Below are 18,602 nucleotides of genomic sequence, written 5' to 3'. Positions count from 1 at the left end.
AAAAGATAAAGATTTGAGTAGAAAAATTATGCATAGAAAGGTACCATTTATATGGTGATTTTTAAAAATCAGTGAACCTATTTTGTTTTAACCAAAATAAACAATAAGACTAATGAAGTATTTCTGCAATCTTAGATTTGCAGGCATTAGGCTACCGGGAAAGCCCAGGGCTGTGATGGTAGAGATGAGGGTAAACAGAAGATAGTATAAGGAGAAAACTACAGACACGGCCCTGGTGGTATACGACTTGTCTGGGTCTGTAATTTATATGGTCTTATGTTTACCCTCTTTGATTCTCAACCCAATTCAAGAGTCCAGGTTCCATCACAAGCTAATGTCTACCAGACTCACCATCTATACAGAGATTCTACTTCATCTTAAATTTCTCCTATTCTATAAAGACTGCAGATACACATGGAATACTCTATTGTAAAATCCCAGTTACTAAGGCTTAGTCGTAGGTGAAGAGATGTGGAATTTCTGGGCCATAGGTTTGTAGTCTTAAACATTGCACTAGTTGATATTGTCACCTGCAGCTTATGAGAGTTTCACTTAACATCTGCATTTGTTATTTCTGCTTGAATAACTACCTTTGGCATTTTCATTAGTGTTTATTTACCAGTAATGAATTGCCTCACTTTTGTTTGACTGCAAATGTTTTTTAGTTTCTTTCTTAATTGTCTTTGCAATCACAGCACTCTGGGAGGCAGGTGGATCACCTGAGGTCAGGAGTTGGAGACCAGCCTGACTAACATGGTGAAACCTGTTTCTAACAAAAATACAAAAATTAGCCAGGTGTGGTGGCGCATGCCTGTAATCCCAGCTACTGAGGAGGCTGAGACAGGAGAATTCCTGGAAATCGCAGTGAGCCAAGATCACACCACTGCCCTCGAGCCTGGGCAAGAGAGTGAGACTCTGTCTCCAGGTAAACTTACCTACACTCCTCTCAGGAGTGCTACCCTCCTCACACCGGGCTCATGACACTTGGGGTGACTATACTCAAACTCTACCGGGCATCTGGTTCTTACTTCAGGGCCATATAACTAATATCACCCACACGTTCTCCTTAAATAAGGCATCTCAATAAACTAATGACTACCACCCTATTAACCACTCAGTCATAGGAACACGGTCATACATTTGGTATTTTTACCTGTGAGGGCTGCTAACACTCACTCGAGGAAGGCCCGCTCCCTACAGAATCTACTGTAAATGAACTTGGATTTGATTCCTGCCAAATCAATTGTAGAAGCTGAACTTATACTGAATATTCTGGGCTGGCAGAATAACCATAAGGGGTTTGAAGGACAATCAATAGACGTTCACCCATGCATGTACGCTCACTTTCAAGAACTATTTCCTATTAGATCTGCAACACCCCCCATCTCTCTGACCTTACCATCAACCTAGGTAAATATACCCTTGCCAATCCCCAAAAACAAGAGACTAAAATGCAACCCAGTCAGAGCTTTTAACCACGAACACCCCAACAGCTACCCCTCAATTGATGTAATTTCTCTACAAATCTTAAGACCTTCTACTAAATTAATCCTCCATTTTGTATAACAAATATAACTAAATTTCCAGCCTGATACAATACCTTGAGCATATCCCTCTGAAAGCACTGCCCCATATATATCCTAAATCAATCATACTCTAATTATAAGTAATCCTTTCAGCCAAACCTCTGCCAATTCAACTTTAAAGACCTTGCATTTCCAGAACTGTAAGCGACTATTTATACTTATTTCTTTCTCATACTTTACACTTAACTATTTACGCAGTTAAGGTAGCTTAATGATTCTGATTCAAAGCAAGACACTGACAAGAAAAAGGCCAGGACCAAACCTAAGTAAGATTACACATGTAAGCATCCCTGCTCCAGTGAAAATGCCCTCTAGATCACCGGATCAAAAGGAGCAGGTATCAAGCATGCACAAATGCAGCTCAAAACACTTTGCTCAACCACACCCCCATGGGAAAAAGCAGTGATAAATCTCTAGTAATAAATGCAGTTTAACTAAGCTATACTAATATTTAGTGTTAGTCAATTTTGTGCCAGCCATGGTGGCCATACGATTAACCCGCGCTAATAGAACTCAGCTTAAAAAGCGTTTAAGATCTGCCCTCAATAAAGCTAAACCCCATCTAAGTTGTAAAAAATTCCAGCTGAAATAAAATATAGTATGAAAGTGGCTTTAATACCCTGAAGACACAATAGCTAAGACCCAAGCTGGGATTGGATACCCCAGAGTATGCTTAGCCCTAAACTCTAATAGTTACATTAACAAAGCCATTTGCCAGAGTACTGCAAGCAACAGCTTGAAACTCAAAGGAGGCCGGGTGCAGTGGCTCACGCCTGTAATCCCAGCACTTTGGAGACCAAGGCGGGCGGATCACGAGGTTAAGAAATCGAGCCCATCCTGGCCAACATGGTGAAACCCCGTCTCTACTAAAAATACAATAATTAGCTGGGCTTGGCAGTGTGCGCCTGTATTCCCAGCTACTCGGGAGGTTGCATTGAGCCGAGGTCGTGCCACTGTACTCCAGCCTGGCGACAGAGCGAGACTCCGTCTCGAAAAAAAAAAAACTTAAAGGATTTGGTAGTGCTTGATATTTTTCTAGAGGAATCTTTTGTATAATTGATAAACCCTAATACACCTCACCACCTCTTGCCCTCAGCCTATATACCACCATCTTCAGCAAACCCTAAAAAGGTTATAGAGTAAGCAAAAGTACACACATAAAACCTCGGCCCATGAGGTGACAAGAAATGGGCTACATTTTCTATGTTCAGAAAATCTCACGACAACCTTTTTGAAATCTAAGGGCTGAAGGAGGATTTAGCAGGAAACCAAGAGCAGAGTGCTTGTTTGAATAAGCCCATGAAGCACGCACACGCTGCCCATCACCCTCCTCAAATCTTACTCTAGAAATCACTATTACTAAGAATTTTTTATGCACTTAGAGAGGAGATAACATGGTAAGCATACTTGGACAAACCAAAGTGTAGCTTAACGAAAAGCATCCAGCTTACACCCAGTTTTCATCACAACCTGATCACTTTGAGCCAACTCTAGCCCCAAACCTTGGTAAAAATATTTTCAAACTATCTTTTCAGACAAAACTATAGGCAATAGGAATTTTTACCCTGGTGCACTAGACATAGTACCATAAGGGAAAGATGAAACAATTGTATCAAGCATTAAAAAGCAAAGACAAACCCTTATACATTCTGCATAGTGTATTAACTACGAATAACTTTACACTGAGAACTGACAGTTAATAATCCACTGACAGTTAACAGCCTAATATTAATAAATGATATAATAAGCACCCTATTATTTACACTGTTCACCCAACCCAGGAATTCTCCAAGGAAAGATTACAAGAAGTAAAAGGAACTCGGCAGATCTCACCCCACCTGTTTACCAAAACCATCACCTCTAGCATTACCGGTAGGAGAGGTACTGCCTGCTCAGTAACATATGTTCAATGGCCACAATATCCTGACCATGCAAAGGTAGCATAATCACTTGTTCCCTAAGTAGGGACCTGTATAAATGGCCACATGAGGTTCAGTGAAACTGACCTATCCATGAAGAGGCAGATATAAACAAATAAGATGAGAAGACCCTATGATGCTTCAACTCATTAATGCAAATGAAACTCAAACAGGCCTATAAGCCCTAGCCTACTTACCCTGCATTAAAAATTTTGGTTGGGGTGATCTCAGAGCATAATTCAGCCTCCGAAGAACCTAAACTAAGACCACACTAGACTAAGCAAGTTAGTACACTTGACCCGATAATTTGATCCATGGAATAAGTTACCCTAGGGATAACAGCACCATCCTATTCTAGAGTCCATATCGAAAATAGAGTTTATGACCTCAATGTTGGATCAAGATATCCTAATGGTGTAGCCGCTAGTAAGTATTCATTTGTTCAACAGATGAAGTCCTAACATGATCTGAGTTCAGATCGGAGTAATCCAGGTCGGTTTCTTTCTATTTGACATTTCTACTAGTACAAATGGACAAGAGAAACAGAGCTCACTTCATAAAGTGCCCTCGTTCCAGATGCTGTCTCTGTCTAACACATCATCACACACCCTATCCACGAACAGGGTTGGTTAAGATGGCAGAACCCGGCAGTTGCATAAAACTTAAAACTTTATCACCAGAGGTTCAGCTCCTCTTAACATTATGCCTATAATTAGCCTTCTCCTACTTATTATTCCCAGTTTAATCACTGTAGTATTCCTTACAGTCATCCAACAAAAACTTTTAGGCTATATACAACTATGCAAATGACTCAAATGACTAAACATTGTAGGTTCCTATGGGCTGCTTCAGCGATTCACAGAAAATAAAACTTTTCACCAAAGAACCCTTAGGGCCCTCAACATCTACTATTATCCTCTATATTACTGCTCCAATCCTAGCCCTTTCTATAGTTTTCCTCTGATGAACTGCCCTCCCTATACCAGATCCTCTAATTAATTTCAACATAGGCCTCCTATTTATACTAGCCACATCAAGCCTAACCATCCATTCTGTGATCAGGATGAGCATCTAATGCAAAATATGCACTAATCAGTGCATCACCAGCTGTGGCTGAGACAATTTCACATGAGGTCACCCTAGCTATTATCCTGCTATCAGTTCTACTGATAAGTGACTCATTTAACTTATATGCATTTATCACAATGCAAGAATTCTTCTGACTGCTCCTACCGTTGTGGTCCCTAGCCATAATATGATTTATCTCCATGCTAGCAGAAACTAACTGAGCCCCTTTTCATCTAAAAGAAAGAGAGGCAGAGTTAGTCTCAGGCTTCAACATCGAATATGCCACAGGCTCATGTGCCCTCTTCTTTATAGCAGAATACATGAATATTATTGTAATAAAGGCCCTATTACTGTCATCCTAGGAACACTACACACTGCATATTCACCAGAATGCTATACCGCAAATTTAATTACTAAGACCCTTCTTTTAACCACCCTATTTTTATGAATTTGAACAGTATACCTGCGATTCCACTACTACCAACTCATATATCTTCTATGAAAAAATTTCCTGCCACTTACACTAGCATTCTGCGTATAATGTATCTCAATGTCTATCCTAATTTCCAGCATCCCACCTCAAACATAGTAAATATGTCTGATAAAAGAATTACTTTGATAGAGTGAACAATAGAGGTTAAAATCCTCTTATTTCTTGACCTATAGGAATTGAACCTACCCCTGAGAATCCAAAATTCTCCATGCTACCTGTTACACAATGTCCTAGAGTAAGGTCAGCTAAAGAAGCTATCAAGCCAATACCCTGAAAAAGTTCAATTTATTTCCTTATTTTCACAGGAACTCTTATCACAGTGCTAGGCTCACACTGATTTCTCATCTGAAGAGATCTAGAAATAAACGTATTAGCCCGTACCCTAATCTTAATTAAAAAATAAATACCCTCCCTACAGAGGCAGCCACTAAATATTTCCTTACACAAGCAACCATATCTATAATTCTCATGATAGGTATCCTTTCCAATAACCTGTCCTCCAAACAATGAATAATAAACACTATTAATCAATGTTTATCCTTAATAATAATGACCCTAATAATAGCCCCCTTTCACTTCTGATTCCCAGAGGTAACTCAAGGAACCTCTCTAATGTCTGGCATACTTCTCCTCACATGACAAAAACTAGCCCTTATCTCGATTATGTTTCGAATTTTCCCATCAACAAACACGAACATCCTCCTATCACAGTCCTATCCATTATAGGAGGTGGTTGAAGAGAGCTTAACCAAACACAACTGTGTAAAATCTTATCTACTCCTCACTTACTCACATAGGTTGAAGAATAGCAGTACTAATCTATAACCCAAACATTACCATTCTAAACCTGATTATCTTAACAACAACTGCATTTCTAGCACCCAACCTGAGTATAAGCACCAGGACCCTGACCCTGTCTCATACCTGAACGAATTAACATGGTTGACACCTGTAATTCCACTAATTCTACTATCCCTAGGAGATTTACCTCCATTAACAGTGTTCCTGCCTAAGTAAATCATCAACCAAGAATTTACAAAAAACAATAGCCTTATTACCCTGACCATTATAGCTATCATAACCCTACCTAACCTGTACTTTTACATATGCCTAATTTATTCCATCTCAGTGGCACTATTCCCCACATCTAATAATATGAAAATAAAATGACAATTTGAAAACACAAAACCCATACTATTCTTTCCCCTACTTAATATTTCTTCTACCCTCCTCCTACACATCTCTCCATTAAACTAATGATAACTTAGAAATTTAGTTACATAAGACCAAGGGCCTTCAAAGCCCTAAGTAAATTACACTTAATTTCTGTAACAGACCTAAGGACTGCAAGACTATTTCTGCATCGACTCATTACAAATTAACCAGTTTAATTAAGCTAAGCCCTTGCTAGATTGGTGGAATTTAAGCCCACAAAAATTTAGTTAACAGCTAGACACTCTAAACAACTGGCTGCCCAAGGGAATGGTTTCTGACTCACCTGATTCATAGCACTGACGAGAACAGCACCCAAGTTTTGAAGCTGCTGAAAATAAAGGCAAGCAGCATATTAGAGCTGTAGTTTCACAGAGAGATGCCAGGAGGAAGATATCAGAAAGGATCCGAGATGATTGGTGATGGCCTTTACCTGCATAAAGCCAGTACACAAAGACTAGGAGAGGTAGTTTTCCTCAAATGCCTTAACTTCAACCATATATATCTCTCACAAGGTATAAAAGGAAACAGGGAATCATGACCCAAATGCATAAAACAAACAATGAATCTCCATAATCAACATTAAGAAATGTAGATCTATGAACTGTCTAACAAAGAACTTAAAACTATCATAAAGATGCTCAATGGGCGAAGAGAGAGAATAGACAGATAACTAAATGAAACTGGTGCATGAACAAAAAGAATATCAAGAAATACAAACTATTAAAAATGAGCTAAAAAATACAAAACTGAATTGAAAAATTTATTAGAGAGATTCAAGACAGACTTGAGCAGGCAGAAGAGAGAATCAACAAACTTTGAGACAGATGATTTGAATTCATCAAGTTGTGAGAGCAAAAAGTAAAAAACTGAGAAACAGTGAACAAGCTTTAAAGACTTATTGGACACTATCAAGTAGACCAATATACTTATTATAATAGTCCTAGATAGAGAAGAAAGTGATAGAAAACTTATTTTAAAAAATAATGGCTGAAAACTACTCAAATCTGAGGAAAGAAATGAACATACAGAATCAAGAAGCTCTACACTTAGACACATAATCATCAAACTCTTGAAAGCAGAAAAAAAAGCCAATTTGTCACATAGAAGGAAGGGAGCTCCCATAAGATCATCATATTTTTCACAGGATGGAAGAGAATAGGATGATATAATCAAAGAATTAAAAGTAAGAACTATCAACAAGGAATACTACATCCAACCAAATTATCTCCAAAAGAGAAAGATAAATTAAGACTTCCAGATAAACCAAATCTGAGGAAGTTCATTACTCTTGAGCCTGCCCTTCAAGAAATGCTAAACGAAGTCCTTCAAGTTGAAATAAAAGGATGATAGGCAGCAATGGGAAGCTATATAGAAATGTAAGTTCTCTAGTAAAACTAAATGCATGGATGAAATTAGTAACCTAGGCGAGAATAATTTTAGTGTATTAAAGTGACAAAAACTATATGTTAATATTCAATGTATAAAGATGTAATTTGTGATATAAAGTGAAGGGGTGAAGTTCTAACAATGTAGAGTTTATGTGATTGAAGTCATACAATTTTAAAGTGATAATGACAAATAGGTTTGATGTAATTGCATTAATAACCATGAAGAAAATATCTATAGAATATATATAAAAGGGCATAAGAGGGGAATCAAAGCATATCATTATAAAGAAATCAATGAAATACAAGGAAAGGCAGTAAGAGACAAAAGTAGGGGGAAAATGCTGTAAGAACTGGGGAAAATAATTAATAAAAGGGCAGTAGTCCTTTTCTATTAGTAATTATTTTAAATGTAAATGGGTTAAATTCCCCAATTAATTATAGATTGGCTAAATGAATTAAAAAAGAGGATCTAACCCTATGCTATCTATAAGGGACTCACTTTATAACTAAGAACACACATAGACTGAAAGAATAAAAAAGCATATTTCATGAAAATGGTAACAAAAACAGTACAGGAGTAATATAAGACAAAATAGAATTTATCAAACTGTGTCATAAGATATCATAAGCTAAATTCACCAAGAAGATACACCAATTATATTTGTGCTTTGAATTGCAGCAAGAAATATATAGCAATACCAAAATAGTAGGAGACTTAAATAGCCTACACCACAACCAGAGAATCAACAAGGAAATAGAGCCCTTGAACAACTACATAGACCAACAGTACCTAGCAGACATGTGTAGAACATTCCCCCCAATAGAATGAACACTGTTAAAGTATATTTGAAACATTTTCCAAGATCACATTAGACTAAAATACCACACTTAACAAACCCAAAAAATATATATTACACAAAGTATCTCTTTTGATTACTGTGGAATGAAACAGGAATATCCAGAAATATGTGAAAATTAAAAAACAGTCTAAAAAAAAAACAGTGAATCAAAGAAATAAAAAAGGGAATTAGAAATTTCACAAATGAAAAGCACAAATGAAAATAAAAACATATCAAAACTGGTGGGATGCAGCAAAAATAGTGTTAGAGGGAAGTTTATAGTTGTAAATGTGTATATCAAAAAATATTTCAAATCAACAACCAATCTGAGTTTTCAAAGATGATCAGAGTTTGACAAAGCTTTAGATTAAGAAAAAAAGAACACTCTAAATTTAGAAATGAAAGGAGAAATTATAACAGATAGGACATAAATGCAAAAGATGATTAAAAAAACTACTGTAATAATTGCACACCAACAAAATAGATAACCTAAAAGACATGGATAAATTCTAACAAACACACAACCTACATGACTAAATCATGAAGAAACTCAGTAATTTTAAAAATTTCCTATTAAAGAAAAATCCACTATGGCTGAATTCTACCAAATCTTTAAAGGACAAATATTAATTCTTCTTAGACTCTTCCAAAACATAAAAGAGGAGGGTCAAAAATACCAAAAGAAAACAGCAGTCCAATATCCCTGATGACTATGGGTATCAAAATCCTCAAAAAAGATACTAGCAAATAAAATTTATCACATTAAAAAGATTATACACTATAATCAAGTGAAATTTCTAGATTGCCAGGATGGTTCAACATACAAAAATCAGTGTTATACACAGCACTAACAGAATGAAGCACAAAACTCTATGATCATATCAATTTGTGTAGAAGAGGCAATCAAGCAACACACTCTCATGACAAAAGCATTCAATCTAGGAATAGAAGAAAACTACCTCAACATAATAAACCCCACAGCTAATATAGTCAGTGGTGAAAAGTGAAAACTTTAAGATCAGGAACAAGAAAAGGATGCCTACTCTTGGCACTTCTAATCAACATAGTAGTGGAAATTTTATCTAATCTAATTAAAAAGAATAAAATACTTAGGAATGAACTTTGCCAAGCACTGAACTTAAAAATCTGTTGCAGATATAAGAAAAATACATAAATATTGTTCTCACTCAAGTGGGAGTTGAACAATGAGAACACATGGACACGGAGAAGGGAACATCATACACAGGGGCCAGTTGGGGGTTGGGGGCAAGGGAGAGAAGAGTACTAGGACAAATACCTAATGCATGAGGAACTTAAAACCTAGATGAGGGGTTGATGAGTGCAGCAAATCACCATGGTACATGTATACCTATGTAACAAACCTGCACACATATCCCAGAAGTTAAAGTATAATAAAGAAAATTACATGTATCTATATATGTATTTATATATCTCTATCTATACATATCTGGATATATTGCACACCAACAAAACAGATAACCTGAAAGACATGGATAAATTCCAAGAAACATACAGCCTACATGACTGAATCATGAAGAAAGTGAGTAATTTTTTTAAATTAAAAACCCACATCCTAGAAGCTTTATGGCTGAATTCTACCCAATCTTTAAAGATATATATCTTTATCAAATCTCATGAAATCCAAAAAAAATTTTGAAAAAGAACAAAGTTGGAGGACTTTATTATTTTAAACAATATTACTAAGCTATAGTAACAAAATAGGATGGTACTGGCATACAGACTGAAATACTGACTTACTAAATATTACAAAAATAAACCCTGCATATATAGACAAATGATCCTTGTTAAGGGTGCCAATACCACTCAATAGAAAAAGGACAATCTCTTCCACAAATGATACAAGAAAACCATATATTTACCTGCAAAAAAGAAATGAAGATGTTTAACTTACAACATATACAAAAATTAACTAAAAACAGAATAAATCCCTAAATATAAAACCTAAAACTATAAACCACATAGAAAAACATGCGGGAGAAGCTGACACTGTATTTGGCAAGGATTTTTTTGGATACCACACCAAAAGCACAGGCAACAATACACAAATGAGACTACAGATGTCCCCACTGAAGAAAGTTTGACCTTTCACTTTATAATAGTGGGAGAGCAACACACATTTAGCAGAAATTGTACTTAAAGTACCCATACAACTATCATGTTTTCCACTTTTAGTTTGGTATTCAATAAGTTACATCAGATACTCAACACTTTATTATAAAATAGGTTTTGTGTTAGATGGTTTTGCTTAGGTTAAGCTTGATGTTCAGTAGATTATGTTTACTAAATGCTTTTTTGACAATGATATTTTTTAAATTATGATGAATTTACCAGGATATAACTCTATTGTATATCCAAGATCATCTGTCCATTAAACTTAAAAACTTTTGTGCATCAAAGCACATAATCAAAAAAGTGAAATTCAGCCTGAAGAGTAGGAAAAAGTATTTGCAAATCAATTATCTGATAAGGGGTTAATATCCAGAATATATTTGAAAACTCCTACAAGTCAACAACAAAAACCCAAATGATTGAATTTTATAAAATGGGCAAGGAACTTGGACATTTCTCCAACAAAGATATACAAATGACCACCAAGCATATGAAGAGATGTTCAGCATCATTAGTAATCAGAGAAATGCAAATCAAAACCACAGTAAGATATCAGCTTGCACTCATTAGGATGGCTAGTTTCAATAAAACAAAACAGCACCACCAGAAAATGACATGTTAGTGAAGATACGGAGAAATTAAAACCCTTATACAGTATTGGTGGGATTACAAAATGATGCAAGTACTATGAAAAACAATATGGAGTTCCTCAAAAAAATTAAAAAATAGAACCACCAGTGATCCAGAAATTCCACTTCTGAAGATTTATCCAAAAGAATTGATAGTGGAATCTCGAAAATATACTGACACGACCAAAATCATAGCAGCATTATCTACCAGCTATAAGGTGGACGCAATTTAAATGTTCAACAGATGAATAAACAAAATGTGGTGTGTATATATATATATTTTGCACCCTTTAAAAAGTAAGTCTTGTCACATGCTACAACATGTATGAATCAAAGACATTTTAGGAAAGGTATGCATGTCAAAAAAGATGGCATATGACTCCACTTAAGGTAACTAAAGTAATTTAATTCACAGCGGTGGCAAGTATAATAGTAGTGACAGGGACAAGATGAAGGGAGAAAAGGAGGGTTGCAGTTTCAGATTTCAAAGATGATGAAAAAATTTGGAGATCTGTTTGAAAACAATGTGAAGATACTGAGCATTATTAATCTGTACACTTAAGATGGCAAACTTTGTTGTGGGTTTTTTAACCACAAAAATTAAATATTTGACACTCTTCATTACTGTTGCTTTATAGAAAATGTTGGAAAGATCTATGAGTTTTCCAGTTTTGTTCTCTTTTTTAAATTATACCTTTATTTTGATATAACTGTATATTTACATGCAGTGATAAGAAACAATACAAAGAGAATCTGCATATCCTTTACAGTTTCCCCCAATGGTAGCATCTTGCAAAACTGTAATGCAGTATCACGAACAGGATATTTTCATTAATACTGTGAAGATACAGAACATTTCCATTACCACAGGATCCTGCATGTTACCCTTTTGTAGGTACGCTCAATTCCCTTTCACTTCATCGCAACCACTAATCTGCTCTCCATTTTTATAAATACGTCATTTTGTAAAGGTGTTATCAGTGGAGTCACACATCATATGACCTTTGGAGATTAGGTTTTTTTCACTCAGTTTAGTTCTCTGAAAACTTACCCCAGTTGTAGTGAGAATTAAATCATTGTTCCTTTTGAGCACTGAATACTATGCCATGGTATGAATTTGCCAGTTATTTTAACAATTCACCTATCAACATTGAGTTGTTTCTATTTTTTGGCTCTTAGGAATAAAATTAACATACATTCTCATGCTGGGTTTTGTGTAAACACGTGTTCCTCTATCTAGGATAGACAAATGCCCCATATTGTTGGGTCTTATGGTAGTTGCATGTTTAATTATTTAAGAAACTGCCGAACAGTTTTCCAGAGTGGCTATATAATTTTATATTCCCGACAACACATTAGTTAACACATCTGCATCCTCACCAGCATTTATTGTCAATATTTTTAATTTAGCCATTCTGATAGGTATGTAGTAATATCTCATGGTGGTTTTAGTTTGCATTTACTGCTGATATCAAACATCTTATGTGTAATCTGCCATCAGTATATCATTTTCAGTGAAATGTGTCATGCCTTTTGCCCTTTTTTAAATAAGATTATTTTTTACTTGAGTTTTGAGAGTTTTTTACATATTCTGGATACTGGCTATTTGTCAGATACATCATTTGCAAATATTCTCTCCCACTCTGTACTTTGTCTTTTAATTTTTAAAAGAGGGTGTTTCATAAAGCAAATTCTTAAATTTTAATGAAATCCAATTTATGTTTTTTGTTATGAATTGTGCTTTTTGTTGTAAATCTAAGAACTCTGTTTTGACCTCAATCTTTTCCCTAAAAGTTTTATAACTTTGTTTAAATCAAAGTTTTTGAACCATTTAGAATTTACTTTTTATAAGGTGTGATAGTTTGAGAATTTTGAAAGGTGGGTGTGGACTATAAATGTGTAATTCCTTCAGCACCATTTGTTGAAAAGGCTATCTTTCTTCCATTGATTGCTTTTTTACCTTTGAAAATGAGTTGGGCATCCTTGTATAATTGTATTGGTTGGTCATCTAGTCTGTTTTACTGGGCTATATCAATATATTGATCATATAGTTGATTACTGTAGCTATATAAGGTGTTGAAATCACATACATATTCCTTTTACCTTATTATTCCAGCTTTCTTTCTTATCTGTAACTGCAAAAAAAACAAAACCCTTGTATTATTTATAAAAATTGTAGTAAGCATGCATGTTCATTGAGGACTTGACATCTTTACTCTGCTGAGTCTTTGAATCCATGAACACAGAATATCTCTATTATATTGACCTTGAATTTATTTCATCAGTGTTGTATAATTATTCCCATTCAAGTCCTGTACATGTTTTATAGATCTACATCTGTGTTTTAATTTCTTAAACAATTGTAAATAATACTGTAATTTTTGTGTCTACTTACTGCCAGTATATAGATAAAATTGATTTCTATATGTTTATCTTGTACCCTGTGACTCTGTCAAACTCACTCCGTTCCAGGAGGGTTTTGCTTCTGGTGCATGCCTTGGAATTTTCTACATGGAAAATTCCGTCCTTACAAACAGGAATAGTGTAATTCTTCCTGAAAAATGTGCCCTTTAATTTTTATTTCTTACCTTATTGCACAGGGTAGACCTACCAGTACTATGTTGAAAAAGAGTAGTAAGAATGAACAGCTTTGTCTTGTTCTCAGTTCTAGAGGGAAGTTTTCAGTCTTTTATCATTTAGCATTAGCTATAGGGTTATTGTAGATCCCCTTTATTAAGTTAGAAATTTTACCTCATTTCTTTTCTGTGAGTTTTCATTATGAATGGGTGATGAATTTTGTCAAATGTTTTTCTGACTTCACTGACATAATTTTTTTAGCCTGTTACTATAGGTTACATTGATTTTTAAATATTAAACCAGCCTCATGTCTGTATACATTTTCCTTGAAACCATCACAATTTAATATTTCTAAACATGAGGGGTCATTTTTAAATACAGATTTTAACTTCCTTAATAGCTGTTCAAATGATCTATTATATATATTGGGTGAGTTGGGGTAGTAAATGATCTTTTATCTATATTGGGTGCATTGTGGTAGTTTGTGTTGTTCAAAGTAGTAGTCCATTTCACCCAAACTCTTATGTGCCTATGATTGTTCATTATTATGCTATTGATGTCCCCAGGGTCTGTAGTGATAATTCCTATTACTGATACTGGTATGTTGTGTCTTCGATAAAATTTTCTCAAACTTATTGACCTATTCAAGAAACAGCTTTGTTTTATTGACAATTATTTTGTTTCCAATTTCATTGAATTCTGCTAGTAATTATTTCATTCCTTATACTTTCTTTGGATTTTTTTTTATCTTGACTAATATGTATATTTAGTGCTATAATTTCCCTCTCTGTGCTATGTTACACAAATCTTATGTTAAATTTTCATTTGTATTAAATTTAATGCAGTTTTTAACTCTTTTGGAGAGTTAGTCTTTGGCTCATGGATTATATAAATGTCTGTTTTGTTTTTAAGCATTTTGAGATTTTCCTTTTTCTGTCACTGATTTCTACGTACGTTTCTTTGCAATTGAAGAACACATTTTACATAATTTCTATTATTTTAAATTTTTGAGCTTTTTTTATGGTTCAAGACATCTGTTTTAGTACATATTCTATGGATACTTGAAAAGTACATTTATTTTGTTGTTGGATGGAGTGTTCTGTAAATGCTGATTAGATTCTGTTGAATGATAATGTTGAGTTCTTCCATATTCTTGATGATTGTCCATGTAGTTCTATCAAATATTGAGAAAGCAGTGTTTAAGTCTCCAAATATACATGTAGATATCTCTATTTCTCATTCCAGTTTTATCACTTTTTGCTTCATATTTTATAGCTCTGTTGCTTATTACTTATTTGTAGTTGCTACATCCTTTTAGTGGACTGGCCCTTTATCATTATATAATGTTTCTCTCTGTTTCTGAAAGTTTTTGTGGCTCTGAAGTCTACTTTATCCAATAATAATATGGCCATTCATGCTTTCTTTTGATGCATGACATATTTTCCATTTTTCTACTTTCAACATGCCTATGTAATTTTATTTGAAATGAGTTTCTTACAAAGCACACAGGGTTGGGGATGTTCTCCTTTGCCAATTGTTGTCTTTTAACTGGAACACTTTACACCATTTAGTCAAATTGTTGATATATCAGGACATAAATCTACCATTCTGGTTTTTGTTCTATTGTATGTCTCCTTTTCCCGACTTCTTTGGGGTTACACAATTTTTTTTAGAATTGTGTATTCATTCACAGAATGTTGTCGTAAATTTAGTAGCACAGTGTGCTTACTAAAGCTATATGCATACTCACTTGAGGCGTTCTTCCCTTACCAGTCAGATGTCTTTAGTAGGTAACATACCTGTTAAATTCTACCATTTTGCCTCTTAGTGTGCATGTGTGAGCCCACTCACCCACCTCCTGAGATCTTAACAGGAAGCTGCTGGTCACATTTTAGGTGTTTCTTTCTTTTGGGAGACTGCCTTTCTCTACCACCAGCTATGACCAGTTATTTTAGAGAGACAGTATGACAACTGCCTGACCATCATTTGATCGTCACCTGACATTTCTGGTGGGGAGCCCTTGCTAATGTCTGACTAGCTACCAGTAGCATGAGAGGGTTCTTAAACCTAACACAATGTTTATACTTGATAACCTTCAAAAGCTTCATTTCATGAAATTGAGCATATGCACCTGGTGCAGGTCATGTTGAAGGCATAGTGTCTAAAGATTTCACTAGGAACCAGGATCAAAATTGTCTAACATACTCTAATAGAGTATGTTCTTTAATTGAGCAGGTGCTGTGATTATTCTTTACCTGGTAGCATTATAACCACCTGGCAATTCAAGATTATTTAACTTTTAACCTCTTCTTCATGTAAGTACTTTTGGTAAAAATCTTAGTAAGTAGTTAAATAGCCAAAATTAGTGCAGCAAGGAAGAAAAAGAGCCAATTTATAAAAAATTTACCTAGAATTGGCTGTAACTCAAAAATGTAATCTAAGGATCAATGTTAAATTTTATATAGCCTTCAGCAAAAGAATATTCTTTTTTTTTTTTTTAGATGGAGTCTCACCCTGTTGCCCAGGCTGGAGTGCAATGGCGCGATGTCGGCTCACTGCAACCTCCACCTCCTGAGTTGAAGTGTTTCTCCTGCCTCAGCCTCCAAAGTAGCTGGGATTACAAGTGTGTCCCTCCACATGCGGCTAATTTTTTGTACTGTTAGTAGAGATGGGGTTTTACCATGTTGGCCAGGCTGGTCTCAAACTCCTGACCTGCCCATGTCGGCCTCCAAAAGTGCTGGGATTACAGGCATAGGCCACCATGCCCAGCCAAGAATTTCTTATTTATAAATATACTTTCCACCGAAAAATCAACGTGTGCTAATTTTTTTTTTCACATACTATGGTTCACCATAACTTTTGGCATTTTGTATGCTATTTCTTATACCTAAGCTTTCTATTATTTCCACCAAATAAACTGTCCCTTCTGTTTACTCTTCTTCAGAGTGTGAATACTTTATTTCAAGATAATTTTCACCAGCATTTTATTGAACACTTACTCTGTGCCAGTCTTCATACCAAGTTACATACATACACAATTTCATTGAAAAGCTTTGTGAAATTCTATGAGGGTAGTTTACTATTCTCTTTAATAAATGAAGAAATTAGGCTAGCACATCTTAAAGTAACATTCATAAAGCTACATCTCTGATGAATAAGAGAGCTGGGATTCAAATCCAGGTCTGACTTCAGAAACTGTAGTCACAACCACTAGGTGAGGCTATCCCATTCATCTGTATGTGTTTAGCCTTACATTCTCTACCCCAGGTCTCATTCAAACTTTATGTAACTTTTACTCTACATATTTCTATTGCAGTGCCATTTGAATACTTTATGTCATTATAAATTTTCTCACCTCATTTTATTTCCTATATTTCTGAGCCCCTTAAAAACAAATTATGTCTATGCTTTTCTCACTGGCCTATTCTATTTAAAAATAAGGCTCACCACCCAGGACTGGCTGCCACCACTACTGGCACCTGCACACACTTCCCAGCGGCCCATGGACTAACTGATCTGTGGCCTATCACTGCTGGCAACCCTGCCCTGTCTTGTAGCAGAGGGTCTATACACCTTCATGTTCCCCCTAGAAGCCACAAAACCAGGCTTTTCTGCGTTCTTATTCCAAGAAAAGGCATGCCACAGCCTCCACAAACAATAGCCTCTACCACTGAGGCACTCACAACATGCACATTCATTACAGCCAAAGAAATCACAGATACTATATCACTGTGCCCAGCAACAAAACCAAAGCACCCTACCCAACTGACCCAGATACATCAAAAGGGAAAAATAATTTCCTACAAAATCTTCTCCATACAATTGGAAGAAGTGACTGTTTTATTCAAATGCATAGATATCAACATAGAAACAGAAGAAAAATGAAAAAGAAAACATGACACCTTCAAAGAAATACAATCCTATAGTAGTTGACACAAATGAAAAAAATTTATGAAGAAGATACCTGAAGAAGATAAAGATTTTAAGGAAATTCAGCAGAATACACAAGAATATAGATAATTTAACAAAATTTGGAAAACATTTTATGATCTGAATGAGAAATTGAATCAATAAATAAAAATATAATTGAAAACTTCAACAATAGACTAGATCCAGCAGATAAAAGAATTTTGCAACTTGAAGAAGGGTCTCTTCTTGAAATAACCGGTCATACAAAAAAGAATGAAAAAGGATGGAGAAAGCTATGTGCTATATAGGAGACCATTAAGTGGGAAAAAAAAATTGCATTTTAGGAGTTCCAGAAGAAGATATGGGAAATGACATGGAAAACATAATGAAATTGTAGATGAAAATTTCCCAAGTCTTGGACGCAAATATAGACATCCAGATAAAGGAAGCTCGAAGACCCATAAGTAGGGTCAACCCAAAAAGGTTTTCTTTGAAATACATTGTAGTGAAACTGTTAAACATAAAAAAGAATTCTAAAAAACAGCAAGGGAAAAGCATCAAGTCACATATACTGGAATCCCCATCAGACTCATGAAGGTTTTCTCAGTAGAAACAAATGGGATGATGTATTTTAGTTGCCAAGAGAAAAATAACTGCCAGACAATACCATATTTAGCAAAGCAATCTCAGGAAAAAAGTAGACAAAGTCTGTCCCAGATAAGTAAAACTGAAGGAATTTATCACCACTAGACCAACCCTACAAAAAATTTTTAAGATAGTTCTATCTGTAGAAGTGATGAGATCATATCTTCCATTATGAAAAGTATA

The 18,602-nt window shown here is 35.2% G+C and overlaps 1 long non-coding RNA gene across 1 annotated transcript in view; it reads left to right on the top strand.

Moving 5' to 3' along the window:
• Positions 1-16,803, top strand: part of LOC105733573 (uncharacterized) — a 93,992-nt gene extending 77,189 nt beyond the window's left edge. Inside the window, exon 3 of the long non-coding RNA XR_010339600.1 lies at positions 16,367-16,803. This is a non-coding gene — a long non-coding RNA (uncharacterized LOC105733573). The remainder of the gene's footprint in view (positions 1-16,366) is intronic.
• The last annotated feature ends 1,799 nt before the right edge of the window (positions 16,804-18,602 follow it).

Source organism: Aotus nancymaae, unplaced genomic scaffold (genome assembly GCF_030222135.1).
Source record: "Aotus nancymaae isolate 86718 unplaced genomic scaffold, 86718_ANA_hifiasm-v0.15.2.pri h1tg000079l, whole genome shotgun sequence".
Lineage (NCBI taxonomy): Eukaryota > Metazoa > Chordata > Mammalia > Primates > Aotidae > Aotus > Aotus nancymaae.
The sequence above is the reverse complement of the archived record's forward strand: the minus strand, read 5'-3'. Positions and strand labels throughout refer to the sequence as shown.